This window comes from Bombina bombina, chromosome 7 (genome assembly GCF_027579735.1).
Source record: "Bombina bombina isolate aBomBom1 chromosome 7, aBomBom1.pri, whole genome shotgun sequence".
In the NCBI taxonomy this organism is placed as follows: Eukaryota; Metazoa; Chordata; class Amphibia; order Anura; family Bombinatoridae; genus Bombina; species Bombina bombina.
In genome coordinates this window covers 274778839-274801520 of record NC_069505.1, presented here as the reverse complement: position 1 = coordinate 274801520, position 22682 = coordinate 274778839, and the positions used below count along the sequence as shown (strand labels likewise).

Below are 22682 nucleotides of genomic sequence, written 5' to 3'. Positions count from 1 at the left end.
TTCTTTGTCCTCTTAGTATCTTTATTTGAAAAGCTTAGGAGCCGGCCTATTTTTTGTTTCAGCACCTGGGTAGCCCTAAATGTAGCCACCAATCAGCAAGTGCTACACAGGGTTCCTGAACAAAATATAGGCCAGCTCCCAAGCTTACAGTCCTGCTTTTAAAATAAAGATAGCAAGAAAACAAAGAAAATTTGATAATAGGAGTAAATTAGAAAGTTGCTTAAAATTGCATGCGCTATCTGAATCATGAAAGTTTAATTTTGACTAAACTATTCTTTTAACACACACATTCTGCAACATTTAATACTAAACCAAGTCACTTCATGATTTAGATACAACATACAATTTTAAAAAACTTTCTAGTTAACTTCAGTTAACAATTTTACTTCATTCTCTTTGTATCCTCTGTTGAAGGTGCAACTAAGCACTACTGGGAGCTAGCTGAACACACTGGGTGAGCCAATGATAACAGGTATATATGTGCAACCACCAATCAGCAGCTAGTTCCCAGTAGTGTGCTGCTACTCATAAGCTTACCTAGATATAATCTTTAACAAAGGATACAAACAGAACAAAGAAAATTAGATAACAGAAATAAATTTGAAAGTAAAGTGGTTTTAAATTGCCTGCTCTATCTGAAACATGAAAGAAATTGTTTTGGTTTTAAGTCAAAATTAAACTTTTATGATTCAGATAGGGCATGTCCTTTTAAACAACTTTCCAATTTACTTTTATCATCACATTTGCTTTGTTCTTTTGGTATTCTTTGTTGAAAGCTAAACCTAGGTAGGCTCATATGCTAATTTCTAAGCCCTTGAAGGCCGTCTCTTATCTCAGTGCATTTTGACAGTTTTTAACGCTAGCTCATGTGTCAAATAGATAAAATTGTTCTCGCTCCCTTGGAGTTACCTAGGAGTCAGCACTAATTGGCTAAAATGCAAGTCTGTCAAAAGAACTGAAATAAGGGGGCAGTTTGCAGAGCCTTAGATACAAGGTAATTACAGAGGTAAAAAGTATATTAATATAACTGTGTTGGTTATGCAAAACTGGGGAATGGTAAATAAAGGGATTATCTATATTTTTAAACAATAGAAATTCTGGAGTAGACTGTCCCTTTAAGTTCCTTTAAAGGGACATAAACCCAAACTGTTTCTTTCATTATTCCGATAGAACATACAATTTTGAACAAGTTTCCAATTTACTTCTATTGTCAAATTTGCTTTGTTCCCTTGGAATCCTTTGTGCACTACTGGGAGCTAGCTGAACAGATCAGGTAAGTTAATGACAAGCATCATATATGTGCAGTCATCAATCAGCAGCTAGCTCCCATTAGTGCTTTGCTGCTCCTGAGCCTTCCTAGGTATTCTTTCAATAAAGGAAAGCAAGAGAACAAAGCAAATTAGATAATAGAAGTAAATTAGAAAGTTGTTTAAAATTGCTGCTCTATCTAAATCCGGAAAGAAAAAGTTTGGGTTTTATATCCCTTTAGATAGTAAATAAAGAATAAACATAATGATATAAAAATAAAATATTCCAAGAAAATAGAGCATTTTACTGTTACAACAGAATGCCCCTTGGGGTTAATATAATTATTTATGAATATATGCACTATGCTTTGCCAATATCTGCCTGGCAACATGATGCAATGATGTATATATGTTATCATACAGATCCACAAAGACATATGTAGAGTGTCTCCCTCTGCTATACTATCAGTTCCCATCTGCTGACTGAAGAGGAAGATTAGATCAAAGAACTAAAAAGAAAATCTTCCCTGGTTCAAACACAGTATTCAGTTTAGGGAAGTAAATGGCAGCACAGCATCCATTAAAGGGTTGCACTGTGCCCATTGGACCTTGGGTTGGACAAAGCTTGTCTGCATTCTAAAGTAACTTAGTTTTATGGATTTAGCTGTTCATTGCCAGGCATTGGAACTCTTTAAAGCGACGTGATACCCACATGTTGAAGTTGAAGCACTTGAAAGTGATGCAGCATAGTTGTAAAAAGCTAACTAGAAAATATCACCTGAACATCTTTATGTAAAAAAGGAAGATATTGTACCTCAAAATATCCTAAGTATACACATCCCATTGTAATAAGCAGCCAGTCAGGATGCTTGTCCTAGGACTTGCAAGAGAGTGTGCACTGGTATGGCTATGTGAGCGCTGTATTTAATTAGCCTTTGCAAAGACATTGCTAAATATTTTTATCTTAATTGCACATTTAATAATAAATTCTTTAAAACTACTCTCTGCATTCCCCATTAATATTCTAGATTCTGGCCTTTAAAGTCAGCAAAAATGCACAGTAGCACACTACATAGCATACACTTATACATGCAGATACACACACACTACATAGCATACACTTACACATGCAGATACATACACACTACATAGCATACACTTATACATGCAGATACACAGACACTACATAGCATACACTTATACATGCAGATACACAGACACTACATAGTATACACTTATACATGCAGACACACACTACATAGCATAAACTTATACATACAGATATAGACACACACACTACATCATATATGGGTATCTGTAATTCATTGTATGGGGTCCTGGGGTTGGCAAGCACATTAGCTGGCAGTCTGCGGCTGCAACTGTTCGTTACCCTGGTATTAGCACTGCTCATTGTATAAAATCGGGACAGATGGCTAGCAACTCGGGACAGAGGGACAGACCCCTAAAATCGGGACTGTCCCACGAAAATCGGGACAGTTGTGGGGTATGCATCTGGCATCATGTTATTTTCCTATTCAGTTTAAGTAAGTTCTATGAAATCTTCAATTTTAATTTTGATGACATTTTATATCTTCATTTTATATTTATGAGTATGATACATAGACAGAGTTATATGACCTCCGTGTTGCTCCCTTTCACACACCATGCATTACTTCTGCCCAGACAAGAGCGCCATCGTCCTTTATCCTCCCCAGTTTCAGGCCCTTACATATAAAAGTCAACAAACACTGTTGTGTGTCCTGGGAAATTAAGGGGTTAAATCTCTACTGCACGTATGCTTGCAGCTGTGATTTAACCCTTTGATTTCCCATAGGTGTTTAGGTCTTAAAATGATTAATTCACAGCTGTGGAAAAGTTCTGGTCAATGTTCTGGTCAATCGAGGGGTTAAATCCCCACTGTGAGTGTGGTGTGATGGGGTGACAGCCTCTTGATTGACATATATACATTGTAATCACATAAAGATTAAGTGACTGCTGTGAACCTGTGTTCTGGTCAACCAAAGGGTTAAATATGTTAGATTTTGAACAAACATGTCAAGACTTGTATTTAGCATCTGAACCTCAGTAAGGAATCTGCAATATGCTTTATGGACATTATCAGACCTGGGTATTCTAAGAGAACATAAGTGCAGCATTGGGTCGCTATATACATCTCTTATGCAGACTATGCCAATTTAATTAATGATGTGCAGCGCCCTACAGGAGTTGTAGTGAATACTCAGCAATGCGGAAGACACATTTACTAGTTAGAGGAATGAAAACCCTGGGAGCATATTTCTCTGCTCCTGTGGCTCTGCACTTGTTCCCATTCGGACAGAAGGAGAAATTCAAGGTTTTTACTTTGACATTCATAGCTATTAAATATTACAAGAATATAGCAGCATTAAAGGGACATTAAACCCAATTTTTTTCTTTCATGATTCAGATAGAACATACAATTTTAAACAACTTTCCAACTTAATTCTGTTATCCAATTTGTTTCATTCTCTTTGTATCCTTTGTTGAAAATCATATCTAGATAGGCTCATGTGCTTGGAGCTAGCTGCTAATTGGTGGCTGAACTTGTATGCCCATTTTCATTGGTTTACAAATGTGTTTAGCTAGCTCCCAGAAGTGCATTGCTGCTTCTTCAACAAAAGACACCAAGAGAATGAAGCAAAGTTGATAACAGAAGTAAATTGGAAAGTTGTTTAAAAATGTATAATCTATCTCAATCATAAAAGAACATTTTTGGGTTTCATGTCCCTTTAAAGGAAGACTGACAGGTAACTTGCGACAGGAAACCTTACTTATTTTGGATCCTTTTATATTGTATTACCATTTTTACCTCATGCAAAAGGGGTTTAACACATTATTAAAGTCATTTCCAGAGCAGCAATTACATAACTGACAGCTAGCTGAACACATCTTATGAAGAGACATATTTGTGTAGCCTCCAATCACCAGCTAGCTCTCAGCTAGACATTCTTTGCAACAAAGGATACCCAGAGAATATTACCCTGGATACTCTCGGTGAAATAATGTGATGTCTGTTTTTGGAACAGATTAGAAAACAATAATAAAACACACAAGATCCTATCCAATGTTACTGCATACAAATTCAATCTGACTGTACTGGGAGCTGGTTAGTTTTAATTATGTTGTAAATAAATTAGAATGCCCAGAGCTGTCATTCGGGTTCATAAATTCTGCATCAGTAGTACATTTTCCGTTATATATAAATAGCAGACAGATTTGCAGTGCAACATTCCTTCCTTTGTTAATAATTTATTTGGCCATTAACAGAAAATTATAAGTCTTAAGCTCCATAATGTTCTTAAACTGCTAAATATTCTCTGACAAAGAAGTTAATAGCCAGCAATTTGATTCTGTTATTAAATTACTTTGTTTCTTGGTATCCTTTGTTAAAAAACATTTCTAGATAGGCTTCGGAGTAGATACACACTACTGGAAGTTAGCAGATGATAGGTGGCTACTCAGATATGCCTACTGTCATTGTCTCACAGTATCTAGCTCCCAGTAGAGCCCTGCAGCTCTAGAGATGACTTTAAAGGGACAGTCAACACCAGAATTTATGTTGTTTAAAAAGATAGATAATCCCTTTATTACACATTCCCCAGCTTTGCATAACCAACATGGTTATATTAATATACTTTTTACCTCTGTGATTACCTTGTATCTAAGTCTCTGCAGACTGCCACATTATTTCAGTTATTTTGACAGACTTGCATTTTAGCTAATCAGTGCTGACTCCTAGGTAACTCCACGTGCGTGAGTTCAATGTTATCTATATGAAACACATGAACCAACGCCCTCTAGTGGTGAAAAACTGTCAAAATGCATTCAGATTAGAGGCGGCCTTCAAGGTCTAAGAAATTAGAATATGAGCCTACCTAGGTTTAGCTTTCAACTAAGAATACCAAGATTACAAAGCAAAATTTGTGATAAAAGCAAATTGGAAAGTTGTTTGACATTACATGCCCTATCTGAATCATGAAAGTTTATTTTGGACTTGACTGTCTCTTTAAACACATACAAAAGCAATAATTCAATAATAAAATTCTCTCACACACTTTCTTTTCTTGTCCCTTTTGAGTCCTTTTAAGAAAGCTATACAATCTAAAATTGTGCATCATTAAAATGTAGACGCAACATTAATGCTCAAAGGATAAGCAATTTGGTATATTTTATCCTAAATCCTAATTCTGTTTGGCACCCCAGGGTGTCCAAACCTCTTGGTTAAAATCTCAGATTAGAGGAAGTCAGCATGAATATTCTTGGGTTTATAAATTATGTCACAGACAGAAGTACATTAAAAATACATAAACTCAAATACCAGCAACACATAAAAAACTGTAAGTTAAGTTCATTTTTGTCTGTAATTAGAAGCTCTTCTGAAACCAACAGTCTGTAGCATTAATCAATTTATAAATGATATTACCCCTGTGATACGTTCATTTTGTTTCTGTTATATCTCCACATCTGGACCTTCCAATACTGGCTGAGCTCAGAACCTTGGACAGCTGCCCTAGTTATTCCCTAGGGTTGACTGGCTCACTTCTGCCCCACCCAATGTCCTCATCTCCTGAGGTAAGGTAATAAGCTCTCTCAGTCCCTGCCCTGAGGTCAGCAGTGTACTGACCCATGTGGGGCTAAAATAGATACCAGAGGCCTTTTTGTCCTATTTTGTCATTTTGACAATGCAAACAAAATTATTTTTTTAAAAGAAGCTGAAGACTATTAGAATTTAAAGGCATACTAAACCCACATTTTTTTCTTTCATGTTCAGATACAGCAGCAATTTTAAGCAACGTTCTAATTTACTCCTATTATCAATTTTTCTTTGTTCTCTTGCTTTCTTTACTTGAAAACCAAGAATGTAAGCTTAGGAGCCGGCCCATTTTTGGTTCAGCACCTGGGTAGTTCTTGCTGATTGGTGGCTAAATGTAGCCACCGATCAGCAAGCGTTAATCAGGGTGCTGAACCAAAACTGGGCCGGCTTCTTAGCTTAGATTGCTACTTTTTCAAATAAAGATAGCAAGGGAACAAAGAAAAATTAATAGGAGTAAATTAGAAAGTTGCTTAAAATTGCTGCTCTATCTGAATCATGAAATACAAAAGTTGGGTTTAGTGTCCCTTTAAACAATATCTTCTGGCATGAACAAGGAAAATAAGTCCCTTTAAATAACTTTCTAATTTACTTCTATTATCTCATTTTTTCATTCTTTGTATCTTTGTTGAAAAGTATACCTAGGTAGGCTCAGAAGCACATATATGACTCTTTCGATTGGCTTTCAACCAGCAGTGCATTACTACTACTACTTCAAAGGATAACAAGATAATGAAGCAAATTAGATCACAGAAGTAAATTGGGAAGTTGTTTCAAATTGTATGTTCTATCTGAATCAAGAAAAAAAAACTGGGTTTACTGTCCCTTTAAGGGCTTCTCTTTCATATCATTATAGAGTACTGACATTATGACATAGCCGGGTGGGGGCAATGTAATATTTTCTAATATTATATAATGCTCTGCTATACAAAGCACAAATTAATTGCATATTTAAACATAAATGTATTTAAAGTGAATGTCAATTTTGATGAATTAGTGCCCGGTTTTTAATAAACCTATTAAAAACAAGGGCACTTTAATTCATCAAAATTGGCATTTCACTCGTTTTCTTCAAAAACTTACCTTTTAATCCTGGCAGTCGCTCCAGCACTTCCTCCGGCCGTCGCAAGCTGTCTTCACGGGTCCAAAATGACAAATCCGGCTTCCTCCAATCACGGGCGTTTCATGAAGGCCAAGATTCCCCCAGGGGGGAAGCCGTGATTGGGTGATTGGAAGAAGCCGGATTAGTCATTTCTGACGTCGCAGAGGCTTCCGACGGCAGGGGGAATCACTGGAGCGGCTGTGAAGATTAAAAGGTAAGTTTTTGAAGAAAACAAATGAAATGTCAATTTTGATTAATTAAAGTGCCCTTGTTTTTAATAGGATTATTAAAAACAGGGCACTAATTCATAAAAATTGACCTTCACTTTAATGATAATTTGTTCAATAAAAATTTAACATTTTTAATATTAGCTAATTTTAGTTTCACATTGGCTAAAATTTTAGCCGGGAGGTTAGTAAAATCAAACGGATGGTGCACCCGCTAAAAAGGTCCTGGAGAGAACAATGCTATATCATGTCCCTTTAAAGTCGCATTCAGATTGTGACAATACAGATTATCCTATGTCCCCAAAATTTGTATAAAGTATTTTACGTGGTATAGTTGACATCATTCTCCCCTATATGCTTCATTAGTTACTGGACAGATGTTTATTAGGTAATATCCTAAAGATTCATTACTAATGAGCAAACATTATGCCGCGTTACAGAAATAGCCAAACTAAATGCTGGTTCTATAACCTTAAATCAGTTTCCTGGGACAGAAAAAAATAAACATCTATTCAAGGATTTAATTGCTGCCTTAATTACATATTTATGAGGTTTAACCCTTTGTAGACAAGCAACACTATAAGACTTTGGCTGTACTGCTAGTGTGTGTGCAGGAATATCCTACGGGGATTCCCTTGGCTATGTGTGTTGGTCTTCTGGCTGTTGAGCAGTTAAACCTGACACACAGCTCTGTCTCTGTGGCTCCAAAGCTTCCATTTGCAGCTCTTATTTTATCTGGTATTCTTTTCAGATCTCTAATTAGCAGCTCTGTGGGCAGGATTCGGAAGGAGAAGCGGTTTGTGAGTAAGAGTGGAGAGGAGGTGGTAAGACGGGCCCCTGATCTGGGAGGTATCAGTCTGCTAAAGCGACATCAATGTCCTAAATGTCATATTATGCATTTAAAAGGACCACTCAATGCAGTAGAATTGCATAATTAACAGGTGCATAATAAAAGAAAATTCAATAACACCTACTCTGAATTCCAAATAAGCACTAAATTATTTTCTGACAAATTTATTTTTTCTCCTATTTTAAAGCACCCTGTATCATGTGGCAGACATCAGCCAATCACAGACTAGTATATGTATACCCTGTGAGCTTGTGCACATGCTCAGTAGGATCTTGTTCCCCAGAAAGTGTGCATATAAAAAGACTGTGCAAGATTTGATAATGGAAGTAAATTGGAAAGTGTCTTAAAACTGCTGCTCTTTCTGAATCATAAAAGTTTATTTTGACTTGAGTATCCCTTTATCCTTTCGAATACCGGAGGGAGCTGTTGCAGTAACACATTGTAGGCACGAACATAGGAAACGGACCCATGACGTGGATAAACCTAAAACTCCATCTTTAATTACACTGAATTTAAAAGCCTACAAGATATCACTCCTAAAAAAGGATAGTGACGTTTCTGTCTCACCTGTGCTTCATCAGAGCAAAAGTAATGCATTGCACAGGTCTAGAAGAGAGCAGTAGTAACTCATTATTACCATTGTAATATCATAAAAAGCATATATCTGTTTCTCAAGCTGTGGTAATGTAACCCTGGGGGTCCTGGAACATTGGTAAGGGGTACACCAGCTAATGTAAAACATTCAGGGCTAGATAACAAATGGAGCGATCTATAGCGCAGGGTGCGTTATTTTTAGTGTGACCTCGCTCAAAGAATAATGCACAATTGTATTAAAAATGGATGGCTAAATATTTAAACCAAAACATCTTAATAGATGCTTTTTAAGCACTATACTTCCCATATGCTTTAAATGGTAACGCAGGGAGCGCTATTATCTCGTATTACATATGGTGAATTAAAGGTTCATTAAATGGAATAAAATCACATGATCAAAAAGTACATAATAAAAAGACAAAGCACTTGCTTTGAATTATTAATTCTGACAAATGTCAAAATGTATTTCAATTTGTTGGTTTTCTTGTATCATGTGACAGCCATCAGCCAATCACAAACTCATGTATAATCTGAACTTTTGCACATGCTCAGTAGGAACTGGTGCTTCAGAAAGTGCGCTTATAAAAATAAAAGACAGTGCACATTTTGATAATGGAAGTTGGAAAGTCTCTTAAATTTACATGCTCTATCTGAATCATGAAAGTTTAATTTAGACTTTAGTGTCCCTTTAAGTTTTGCAGTCTGGACAATCCAAAATACAACTGTAAAATTTAGCACTTTTTAAGACCCAAGAAAACCATTATTATTATTAATAATAATAATAATAATGAAGAATTCCCCTAATTGCATGCCATTGGCTTAGCACACCCTAGTCTTGGCACTCGAGCAATATCCAACATGGATTTTACTGTGTGACCTACGGTTGCCACCTTAGCCACGTTATCCTGGACACATGGGTTACACATGTTGCAGGGTCTGCAGAGGGGATCATGATGCTGGACAGCACTATTCATGTTCCTCAGTGCACACCCTGCCACAAGTGTAACTCATAGCTGTCCGAGAAAACATGGTGGAGGTGGCAACCCTAGTGTGACCCCACCCCATACACGTCTATTATTGGAGGGATTTATTGCACACTCACTATCTGGCATGCAGATATTAGCCCAACCTATATTATTGCTTGAGTGCTAAATAAAATTCTTTTGACTTGTAACACAATAGCAAAAATAGAAGCAATACTGATTGCGCTCAAGTGATGTTAATGCAAAGAAGCCTCAATATACTACAGAAATCAGTTTTCTCAGTTGTACCCTCAAGTACAACTAACAAGACAGATTCTAATTTTCTGCCTAGATTGGTCAGCTGTTTGCAGAGCACTGAGACTTACCCACCTGTACTCAGGCAGAGAATCATTATATTATTAAAAGGACATGAAACCCAATAAAATGATTTCATTATTCAGACAGAGCATGTGATTTCAAACAACTTTCCAATTTACTTCTATTATCAAAATTGCTTAATTCTCTAGTTATCCCAGGGATCAAGTCGAACGGGAACTCATGGGAATGGAGTTCCAGCACTATTTTTGAAGGAGGAACTAAAGTTCCCTCTGGACAAAGTACAGAAACACTTCAGTAAACACTGCTGCTGCTGGTGGGAGGAGCTGGAGCACAGTCTGGTTAGAGGGATAGTGAGATCCTCTAGTAATGGGCAGTAACACTTCCTACAATACATTAAATTAAAGCCTGTCAGTGGTCCTGCTGTATGATCACCCCACAATGTGTGTAACACATGGTGCTTACATTTCTCTGTGGCTTCCTCTGGGGTTATTTAGCTCCCCTCAGAAGAAATAGGACTATTGCACCTTAAGTGGGTGAGACTTTGTGACAGAGGAGGATTCTCAGGCCCAAAGGCAACTATTCAACCCTTCATTGGATTTAATTTGCTTTTATTAACCAAAGTGTATAGATTATATACATATCAATACAGTGTGTGAAGTGTGTGTGTTCGCATATCAAATCTTGGAAGTTTTTGTTCACTTTATACCAGCCCCTTTAAGCTGTTTTACTATATAAGGTAATATTGCAATATATGCTTTTATGGTTTATTAAGATAGCAAAGTATTTGGTGAACACCAGAATCTGTTTTATAATTGTCTAGATTCTGTAGAACGATCATTCTACAAAAACAAAAAGACTAGTTGAGTGATCAACACAGCTACATGAAAACAAGTTGGAAACAGACAAGGATTAAATGCATCAGAGAAACCTAACTAGTTATAGTAATAGCTATTGATATCTACATATTTATTCTAACATTATATAGGTTAAAGGTCAGCTGAATCAAAGCTCAGCATGCAAAAATATAAGTAGCCAAGGAACACAGCACAATGAATATACTGTGCTCCATTAACAATTAGCTGCAACATAAATCGATAACCAATTCCATCCAAAAAGACACATTGATCTTTCAGAGTTACTGACTGAGCAAAAAGTACAATTTCATTTTCCAGCAGATCTGCTAAGTCACAGAGTTAAATGAATTATTTACATAAAGGATAATGACAGAGTATGCAGAAGCGTACATTAGTGCAGATTATGAGAATATCTCCCCGTCACACAGTGTGAACACCCTCCCACCATATCATAAGCTCCCGCTTTTGTTTCTGTCACTTCTTTAAAGGGATATGAAACACAACATTTTTCTTTCATGATTCGGAGAGAGTATGCATTTTAAACAACTTTATAATTTACTTCTGGGACCCTATTTAACAAAGGTCTGTCGGACCTGATCCAACAGTGCGGATCAGGTCTGACAGACCTCGCTGAATGCAGAAAGCTGGTGCAACGCCGCCCCCCTGCAGATTCGCGGCCAATCGGCTGCCAGCAGGGGGTGTCAATCAACCCGATCGTACTCGATCGGGTTGAATTGCGGCAAGGTCTGTCCGCCTCCTCAGAGCAGGCGGACAGGGTTATGGAGCAGCGGTCTTTAGACCGCTGCTTCATAACTGGTGTTTCTGGGGAGCCTGCAGGCTCGCCAGAAACACGTGCCCTCAAGCTCCATTCGGAGCTTGATAAATGGGCCCCCAGGTATCAATTGTTTTTCATTCTCTTGGTATCTTGTGTTGAAAAGCAGGAATGTAAGCTTAGGGCCAGGCCCATTTTGTTTCTGCACCTGGGTAGCGCTTGCTGATGCTACCCAGGTACTGAACCAAAAATGCCCAAAAAGAACAAAAGGCAGCACCCAGACTTCCACAAGACTCAAAGGTAAAAATCAAAAAATGAAGTTTAATAGGCACTAATATGCAGAGTACATATAGTACACATCTCAAAAAGACAAGAGCTCATACATATCATACTTTGTCAAAGACCTATCTGAACCAAAAATGGTCTGGCTCCTAAACTTACATTCTTGCTTTTTCAAATAAAGATACCAAGAGAATGAAGAAAAATTGATAATAGGAGTAAATTTGAAAGTTGCTTAAAATTGCATGCTTTAATTTTGACTAGACTATCCCGATATTAAAGGTAGGTATGTATGTATGTATGTATATATATATATGTATGTATATATGTATGTATGTATATATGTATATATGTATGTATATATGTATATATGTATGTATATATGTATATATGTATGTATATATGTATATATGTATGTATATATGTATATATGTATGTATATATGTATATATGTATGTATATATATATATATATGTATGTATATATGTATATATATATGTATATATATATGTATATATATGTATGTATATATGTATATATGTATGTATATATATATATATATATATATATGTATATATATATGTATGTATATATGTATATATATATGTATATATGTATGTATGTATGTATGTATGTATGTATGTATGTATATATATATATATATATATATATATATATATATATATATATATATATATATATGTATGTATATATATATATATATATATATATATATATATATATATATATATATATATATATATATATATATATATATATATATATATATATATATATATATATATATATATATATACATACATACATGGCTCAAACCCACTGGCCATTGGCGAGTGGAAATTTAACAGTAGCGAGTGAAAGGTAGTTAGTGAATGTTGAGTCTGAAGTCTGGTGGCTTGTTGTAAGTAGCAAATGTGGCATATTGTACTTGCAGAGTGTACACTCCTATTGCAGAACTGACAAACACACATTTTGGGCTATGTGCTAAAACTATTATCTAAAGGGATATTATATATCCATGAAAGTGCAAGGATATGATATTCTTCTAGGGACCCTATTAGTGCTTAGACTGTTACTTCTGAGAGGGTAAACGGGGCGGAGAGAGAGAGAGATTGGAGAGGAAAAGTGAAAGTGGAGAAGAAGGTAGCGTTAAGAGAGAATGGAGAAAAATAGAGTGAAGAGATATGAGAGAGAGGAAAGAAAGAATGTAAAGAGTAGATATGAGAGAGAAGGGAGAGGGTAAAAGAGAGGTTGAAGAGAGGAGGGAGTTGAGAAACATACGGCTAGATTACGAGTTGTGCGTTAGGGTAAAAAAGCAGCGTTAAGAGGTCCTAACGCTGCTTTTTTACGCTTACTGCTGGTATTACGAGTCTTGCAGGTTTAGGGGCACCGCACACTTCTTTGGCCTTACCGCAAAACGACTTACGTAAACTTCGTAAAGTCTTTTTTCTATGGGACTTCCATAGCGCTGATATTACTGACCTGGGAGGCCAAAAAGTGAGCGTTACACCCTCTACCTCCAAGAGTCCTAACGCATTTAAAAGTCAGTAGTTATGAGTTTTACGGTACAACGCCGTAACATAAAACTCATAACTAAAGTGCTAAAAAGTACACTAACACCCATAAACTACCTATTAACCCCTAAACCGAGGCCCTCCCACATCGTAAACACTATAATAAAAATTTTAAACCGTAATCTGCCGCTCCGGACACGGCCGCCACCTACATTATATTTATGAACCCCTAATCTGCTGCGCCCAACATCGCCGACACCTACATTATATTTATTAACCCCTAATCTGCTGTCCCCAACACCTACATATTATTTATTAACCCCTAATCTGCTGCCCCTAACATCGCCGACACCTACATACTATTTATTAACCCCTAATCTGCCGCCCCCAACGTCGCCGCCACTATATTAAAGTTATTAACCCCTAAACCTAAGTCTAACCCTAACACCCCCTAACTTAAATATAATTACAATAAATCTAAATAAATATTCCTATCATTAACTAAATTATTCCTATTTAAAACTAAATACTTACCTGTAAAATAAACCTTAATACAAACTAATAGATTGTATTTATTTTAACTAGGTAGAATAGTTATTAAATAGTTATTAACTATTTAATAACTACCTAGCTAAAATAAATACAAAAGTACCTGTAAAATAAAACCTAACCTAAGTTACACTAACACCTAACACTACACTATAATTAAACAAATTAACTAAATTAAATACAATTACCTAAATTAAATTAAATTAGCTAAAGTACAAAAAAACAACACTAAATTACAAAAAATAATAAACAAATGACAGATATTTAAACTAATTACACCTAATCTAATAGCCCTATTAAAATAAAAAAGCCCCCCCAAAATAAAAAAACCCTAGCCTAAACTAAACTACCAATAGCCCTTAAAAGGGCCTTTTGCGGGGCATTGCCCCAAAGTAATCAGCTCTTTTACCTGTAAAAAAAAATACAAACAACCCCCCAACAGTAAAACCCACCACCCACACAACCAACCAACCAATTCTATCAGCCAATCGGAAGGTAGAACAAATCCTATTGGCTGATTGGATCAGCCAATAGGATTGAAGTTCAATCCTATTGGCTGACCAAATCAGCCAATAGGATTGAGCTCGCATTCTATTGGCTGTTCCAATCAGCCAATAGAATGCAAGCTCAATCCTATTGGCTGATTGGATCAGCCAATAGGATTGAAATTCCGATTGGCTGATAGAATTCTATCAGCCAATCGGATTCTAAGGGACGCCATATTGGATTACGTCACTTAAAGGTACCTTCATTCAGCTTTAGTCGGATGAAGAGGATGCTCCGCGTCGGATGTCTTGAAGATGGACCCGCTCTGCGCCGGATGGATGAAGATAGAAGATGCCGTCTGGATGAAGACTTCTGCCCGTCTGGAGGACCACTTCGCCCGGCTTGGATGAAGACTTCTCCCGGCTTCATTGAGGACTTCGGCCCGGCATGGATAAAGACTTCTCTCGGTAAGTCGATCTTCAGGGGGTTAGTGTTAGGTTTTTTAAGGGTGTATTGGGTGGGTTTTATTTTTAGGTTAGGGACTTTGGGCTGCAGTAGAGCTAACTGCCCTTTTAAGGGCAATGCCCATCCAAATGCCCTTTTCAGGGCAATGGGGAGCTTAGGTTTATTAGATAGTATTTTATTTGGGGGGTTGGTTGTGTGGGTGGTGGGTTTTACTATTGGGGGGGGTTGTTTGTATTTTTTTTTTACAGGTAAAAGAGCTGATTACTTTGGGGCAATGTCCCGCAAAAGACCCTTTTAAGGGCTATTGGTAGTTTAGGCTATGGGTTTTTTTTTTCATTTGGGGGGGGCTTTTTTTATTTTAAATAGGGCTATTAGATTAGGTGTAATTAGTTGAAATATCTGTAATTTGTTTATTATTTTCTGCAATTTAGTTTTTTTTTTTGTACTTTAGCTAATTTAATTTAGGTAATTGTATTTAAATTTAGATAATTCCCCCCCCCCTTTTTTTTTTTTTTTCTCCACTTAACTATGAGACTTGCCACACTAAACGTTCGGGGTCTTAATTCCCCTACTAAACGGAGCCTTCTTCTCAAATTCTCAAAAACTCAACGACTAGATGTCGTGTACATACAGGAAACTCACTGGACGGGGTCGAGGGCAGCCATGTTCCGCCCTAGGGACTTCCCAATCTGCTTATCCTCAACCTTCCATAAAAAGGCCAGGGGAGTTACTATTCTAATTGGTAAGCAGGTCTCCTATGAACCTGTATACCTGGAGTCGGACCCCTCGGGCAGATATATAATCTGTGTTTGTCGGCTGGATAATATCCTGCTTACTTTGGTAGCTCTGTACTCCCCTAATGTCAACCAGACCAGATTCCTCAACCACCTTCTTGGAAGGGTAAACCGACTGGGGGAAGGGCAGGTTATCATAGGCGGAGACTGTAACCTGGTCTGGGACCCGAGCAGGGACAGAAAGTCACAGAGAGGGAACCTTCCACAGCGGGGAGAGGAACACTACTCTAATCTCTTTAGAAATGCCGTAACTCAATATTCGTATCATGACGTCTGGAGAGCTTTGCACCCTGACGTGGATGATTATACCTACTATTCGGCCCCTTCCCGGTCTTTCTCGAGGCTCGATTACGTCTTTTGTCACTCGAGGACGCTACAAACAGTGGCGGAGGCGAGGATCGTGCCTTGCGCATGGTCAGACCACGACGCAGTGGTTGTGAGCATTACTTTATCTCCCTCCGGGAGCGGCGGATGCTCCTGGCGTCTCCCGGAATATCTTCTCGCGGATCCACAGATTCCTCTCTGGCAGCGGGAAATTGAGGAGTTCCTCTGTGTAAATGACACTGGATCCATATCAGCACTAACTTTGTGGGCGACGCTTAAGGCCTATCTCCGTGGACTCTTTATCCAAAGGGCGTCGGAATCCAAATGGCTCAGAGGAGCCAGCTTAGCTCACCTCTATCATGATTACACTCTCTCCAGAAATCGGCTCAGAGGATCTAGATCGGACTCCTTGGTAAGGAAAGTTCAGGCTCTTAAAAAACAGATAGAGGCCCGGGAACTGGAAAGGGTCCAGAGAGGGCTCTACCATCTGAAGCAGAGGTACTACCACAAAGGAGACAGGGCAGACAAGCTCCTGGCCCATAAACTCCAACAAAGAACTCTACTGAGTAAAATAGCATACATCACGAGAAATAATAGAAAATTCTACTCTCCCAATGACATTGGAGAAGCCTTCGCTGACTACTACAGTGAACTTTATCAGATCTCCAATGACCCCTCCGCGAATTTCGCACCGGTGGGGGCCATTTCAGAGTTCCTTCGTGAACTTCAGCTGCCGAAGGTCCCTGAGGACACGATCGACTCTCTTACCGCTCCCATTACGGTGGAGGAGATCGCAACGACGATAAAGAATCTTAAGACTCATAAATCTCTAGGGCCTGATGGGTTTGATGCCATGTTTTACAAAAAATTTGTGGGCCAGCTCGGTCCCCTTCTTACCCGGGCGTTTGGGGAAGCAATGGCTGCAGGCAAGTTTCCTCGAGAGTTTTTAGAGGCGTCAATTATAACCATCCCTAAACCAGGGAAGAATCCTGAGTTCTGTGAGAGTTATCGCCCTATATCTCTCATCAATGGAGATATGAAACTATACGCAAAAATCTTAGCATCCAGATTAAACAAAATCCTCCCGGTTCTGGTACACCCAGATCAGGTGGGGTTCACCCCGGGTCGTCAGGGCTCGGACAACACCAGGCGTCTATTGAACATTTTCTTTGAGTCTGCTGCTCTCGAGATCCCACTGGTTACCCTGTCGCTCGATGCTGAAAAAGCGTTCGACAGGGTCTGGTGGGAGTACATGGTGGAGGTCTTGCGATCCTTCGGTTTCCCCCACGCCTTCACTAAGGCGGTCATGGCTCTTTACTCAGACCCATAGGCTAGGGTGAGAGGACTGGGATTCGTATCTAGATCTTTTGCGATTAAGAATGGTACGAGACAGGGGTGTCTCCTGTCCCCACTTCTATTCACTCTGATGATGGAACCTCTGGCCGCCAAACTTCGGGCGACCTCTGCTATTCATCCCCTGGTATTACATGACATTCCGCAAGTTCTGGCATTATTTGCGGACGATTTGACGATCTTTCTGACTGAGCCGGAGGAATCACTCCCTGAACTATTTAAAATTCTGTCACAGTTTGCCAACCTGACATATTACAAACTTAATTATACTAAAACTGAGGCTTATGCCCTTGGCTTATCTGACTCTACATTTGACACTTTGAAAGGGGCATACCCGTTCAGGTGGTCTAGGGATGGTCTGAAGCACTTGGGGGTTGTCCTCTCCCATAACCCCAAGCGAATTGTAACCGCTAATTATGGATCTCTCCTCACAGAATTCCAACAGATGATCGCGGGTTGGAGGGTCGCGGAGGTTTCCTGGACGGGTAGGGTCGCAGCTGTGAAAATGCTTCTGTTACCCAAACTGATCTACTTTTTCAGGTGTCTTCCGGTTCTCGTCCCAGCGTATCTGCTTAATCATTTCCAGTCCATTTTTACAAAGTACATATGGAAAGGAGGTCATGTGAGACTCCCATTGGCTCAGCTACAGAAACCTAAGAGGTGTGGGGGCATGTCAGTCCCCAATGTCTCTCTATATTACAAAGCGGCCATGCTTTCACATATCACGGCCTGGGGAGTCAAAGAGTGCTCCTCAGGGTGGTTTCAGCTAGAGCAAGGATCATTACCAGCGGGCATGGCCCTAGCCGAACTTATCTGGATACCGGATCACGCCGAAGTGTTGAGTGAAATCCATAATCGCATAATTAAGACCTGTCTGAAACTCTGGAGAGAGCTGAGGTCCTCTGAACAGGTTGCTCCGCATCCCTCCCCAATTCATTCTATCCGAGCCCTTTTACACTGCCTCCCGGATTCCCACCCCGGGAGATGGGAGGTCTTGGAGATTAGATTACTCTCAGATCTATACCGAGGAGACGCACTAGCTATTCCTCCTCACACTTACCCGTTAGGAGATTTTCCTCGGGAATTACGCTTCGAATACCTCCGTTTGGTATCACTTCTCCTGTCCTGGGGATTCCGGAGGTCAAACTTGAGAACCCTCACCAAATGGGAAAGGAGGTGGCTGGGGGGTAAATCCCTACGGGGCACCCTGTCGTTCCACTATAGAACTCTCCTTAACTCACCTCATTTCACGAAAACTCAGTCGGTGGTGGCTTGAGAGAGGGACTTGGGGGCGGCAACCCCAGATGGAAGATGGCAACGTGCCCTCCAAGATGTTATTGCAGCAGTTTGATGCTCTAATCTGTTTGAACTCTACCTCAAACTCCTGCTTCGGTGGCATTGGGTCCCGACCAGTTTACACAAAATGTACCCCACTCGGTCATTAGACTGCTGGAGGGGTTGCGAGCGACGTGGCACCCATCTACACATCTGGTGGGAATGTCCCAAATTGGGGCGTTTCTGGGCCCAGGTGACAGTTCTGTTACAGAAGCTGGGCCTTCTTGATACTCTCACTAGCGAAACGGCGCTTTTCCACCTTGGACTACAGAACCTCCCAAAACCATCCCGCCTACTTGGAGTTATTATCCTGTTGGAGGCGAAACTCACTATCGCTAGACAGTGGGCGAAGCACACCCCTGTCCTGCTAAACCCAGTCCTGGAGTCCCTAGACTACATCCAGAAAATGGAAGAGTATGCGCTGAGGGTTGAAGGTCGTTATGACCTTTACTGCTCAATCTGGCTCCCTTGGGAAGAATTCAGGAGGACAAAAGAGCCTAATGATTAGGTTAACCACCAGATTGGAGAGCAGTTTGTGGTGAAATTTAATTAATGGCGATATGGCTGCTCTGCCGAGGCGGCTGAGTCTCTTCCCTTCATTCCCCTCCCCCCCCCCCTTTTTTTTTTTTTTTTTTCTTCCTCTCTTTTACTCCTCTCTCATACTCATCTCTGCCAATAGTTCTTCGGGCCACCTAATTTTCCCCCATTCCCAAGCTGTGTCCATTGGGTGGTTTACACTCAGTAGTTCATAAACTCAACCCCAACATATCTTAGACGGCTCTATACGCATAATAACCACTTCCTATTCTATGTGAATCCCAATGAGCATTTATGATTGTGAAAATTAAGTCTCCTGCTGGAACCAGACTACAGATCCCATAAGTGGATCTATTTGATATCGTTGACATTTGTATGTTCTGTTTATTAATGTTTTAAATGAGGCAGCATGAGGGTCAACTTCCAGGCCTCATCGTTAGTCAGAGAATGTTTGTAATTCCGGGAAGTTAATGACTTGTATTATTGCCTATGACACTGTCTTTATTGCAATGTTTGTAAACCTGACTTCGTTATTGCCTCAATAAAAATATATTTCAAAAAAAAAAAATTTAGATAATTTATTTAATTATAGTGTAGTGTTAGGTGTTAGTGTAACTTAGGTTAGGTTTTATTTTACAGGTACTTTTGTATTTATTTTAGCTAGGTAGTTATTAAATAGTTAATAACTATTTAATAACTATTCTACCTAGTTAAAATAAATACAAACTTGCCTGTAAAATAAAAATAAACCCTAAGATAGCTACAATGTAACTATTAGTTATATTGTAGCTATCTTAGAGTTTATTTTACAGGTAAGTATTTAGTCTTAAATAGGAATTATTTAGGTAATGATAGTAATTTTATTTAGATTTATTGTAATTATATTTAAGTTAGGGGGTGTTAGGGTTAGGGTTAGACTTAGGTTTAGGGGTTAATAACTTTAATATAGTGGTGGCAACGTTGGGGCGGCAGATTAGGGGTTAATAAATGTAGGTAGGTTGCAGTGACATTGGGGACGGCAGATTAGGGGTTAATAAATGTAGGTAGGTTGCAGTGACATTGGGGGCGGCAGTGTCCGGAGCGGCAGATTAGGGGTTAATAAGTGTAAGATTAGGGGTGGTTAGACTCAGGGTTCATGTTAGGTGTAAACATAACTTTTATTTCCCCATAGGAATCAATGGGGGTGCGTTAAGGAGTTTTACGCTGCTTTTTTGCAGGTGTTTTTTTCTCAGCCGGCTCTCCCCATTGATTCCTATGGGGAAATCATGCACGAGCGGTGAGGGAAAACTGCTCATTAGCACCGCGTAGCCTCTAACGCAAAACTCGTAATCTGGGCCATAGTTAAGTGCGAGAAGGGAGAGATGATAATTATTTATTTATTTTAAATCATTTTACTATCCAGCTGTTGTCTTCCCCAGAACATCTGCTATAAACTTATTTTTGTTTTTTGTTCATTTATTACTGTATGTAGCATTATTTAATTTGTTATGGAATTAAATAAACACAATGTTACAAAATGTTTCACAATGCCTAAACATATGCAGAGGGGTAAAGTAGTGGGTGTGGTGTGGGTGGGATTAGAAGTGGCGAGTAACATTTTGTCCTGGCTAGTATCTTAGGACTATATATATTTATATATGCAATGAATTTCAAATCTCTACACTTAAAATAAAATGAACACTTTTAAAACATTTTAAACTGCAATTTTATTAGCATAACATGTCGTGTTTCGCGAACCAGTAATAATTCACTTGAACTAGCTGCAAATGAGTTTGTGCATTGCTCTAAGCAATCACTGTGTAGTATGTAGCTGGGTTAGCCAGACTTAAAGGGAAAGTGAAGTCATAATTAGACTTTCCTGATTCATATCGAGCATGCAATATTAATCAACTTTCCAATTTTGATCCTGATTTCCAATTTGCTTTGTTCTCTTGTTATAATTTGATGGAAAGCATAATCCATAAGAGACGCAGCTCTAGGCAAGTCTTAAGATTCTGCCACCGGAAATGGAACTCCAATACTAAACTCCTACAAGCTTAGAGTGCCGTTATTGCGGCGGATCAAGTCGCAAGAAATATTAGGAAGGCACAAAATAAACGCGCTTTTATTGAAAAAGTTAAAAACAATATACAGATATGGTAGTGTCTAAAGCAAAAAGGCTTCTGTTGAAAAGAATACCTAGGTAGGCTCAGGCGCAGAAATGCACTACTGGGAGTGCTAGGTGGTCATTGATGGCTGTACATAAATGCCTCTTGTCATTGGTTCGAGTGCACAGCTGCTCTTTCAGCAAAGGATCCCAAAAGAATGAAGCAATTTTCATATCGGAAATAAATTGGAAATAGAATGAAAATTGTATGCTACATCGGAATCATTAAATGGATACTAAATTAAACCCAAATTTTTTTATTTCATGATTCAGACAGAGCACGTCATTTTAAGCAACTTTCTTATTTACTCCTATTATTAAAAAAATATTCATTCTCTTGCTATCTTTATTTAAAAAAGCAGGAATCTAAGCTAAGGAACCGGCCCATTTTTGGTTAAGCACCCTGGATAGCGCTTGCTGATTGGTGGGTACATTTAGCCACCAAAATCCAGGTTGTTTGCAAAACAGCACTCTGTGGGGCATGGATCAGACACTTCCAGTTAGCATACAATAGAAATAAAGTTGAGTTCCAGCCACCGAATATTTTTAAAAGGGACTTTTATTAAAACATAGCAGGGTCCAAAGTATGTCCAATAGACTATTAGACATACTTTGGACCCTGTCAAGTTTTAATAAAGGTCCCATTAATAGATATTTGGTGGCTGGAACTCAACTTTATTTCTACATTTAGCCACCAATCAGCAAGCGCAAACCCAGGTGCTGAACCAAAAATGGGCCGGTTCCTAAGATTAGATTGCTGTTTTTTCAAATAAAGATAGCAAGAGAACGAAGAACAATTGCTAATAGGAATAAATTATAAAGTTGCTTAAAATTGCATGCTCTATTTCAATCATTAAATAATTTGGGTTTAGTATCCCTTTAAAGAAAAATGTGGGTTTTATGTCCCTTTATGTACGGTATTAGATTTCCACCCTCACTAAGGAAAGTAGACAAGTTCAATTTTAAATCAAAAGCAAGCAAAATAAATAATGTATATTGCAATATTTTTATTTACTGAATTAAGTAACTATGTGAAATTAAAAGCTGTGTGTAACGTCCCTTTAACTTGATTTCTTCCTTACTTCCCCCACTCCTCATGTCTATCTGTGCTCCTCTACAAAACATGACACATGATCAGCCCTTGAGCACTCCGAGTGATATAAATCCCAAACCGCGTTAGCTACAACTCTGCAGTCATGCGTGTACTTGCTAGAGCCAATGTTCGGGTTGCCAAGGCTACAAGACAAAAGTAACTGCTCACTCTTACATCAAGCAAGTCTAAAATCATAAAGTCCTCCCGCT

At 38.8% G+C, this 22682-nt stretch overlaps 1 protein-coding gene across 2 annotated transcripts in view; it reads right to left on the bottom strand.

The window, feature by feature from the left end:
• SRGAP3 (SLIT-ROBO Rho GTPase activating protein 3) overlaps positions 1 to 22682 on the bottom strand; it is a 206987-nt gene that overhangs the window by 79822 nt on the left and 104483 nt on the right. The window lies entirely within an intron of this gene.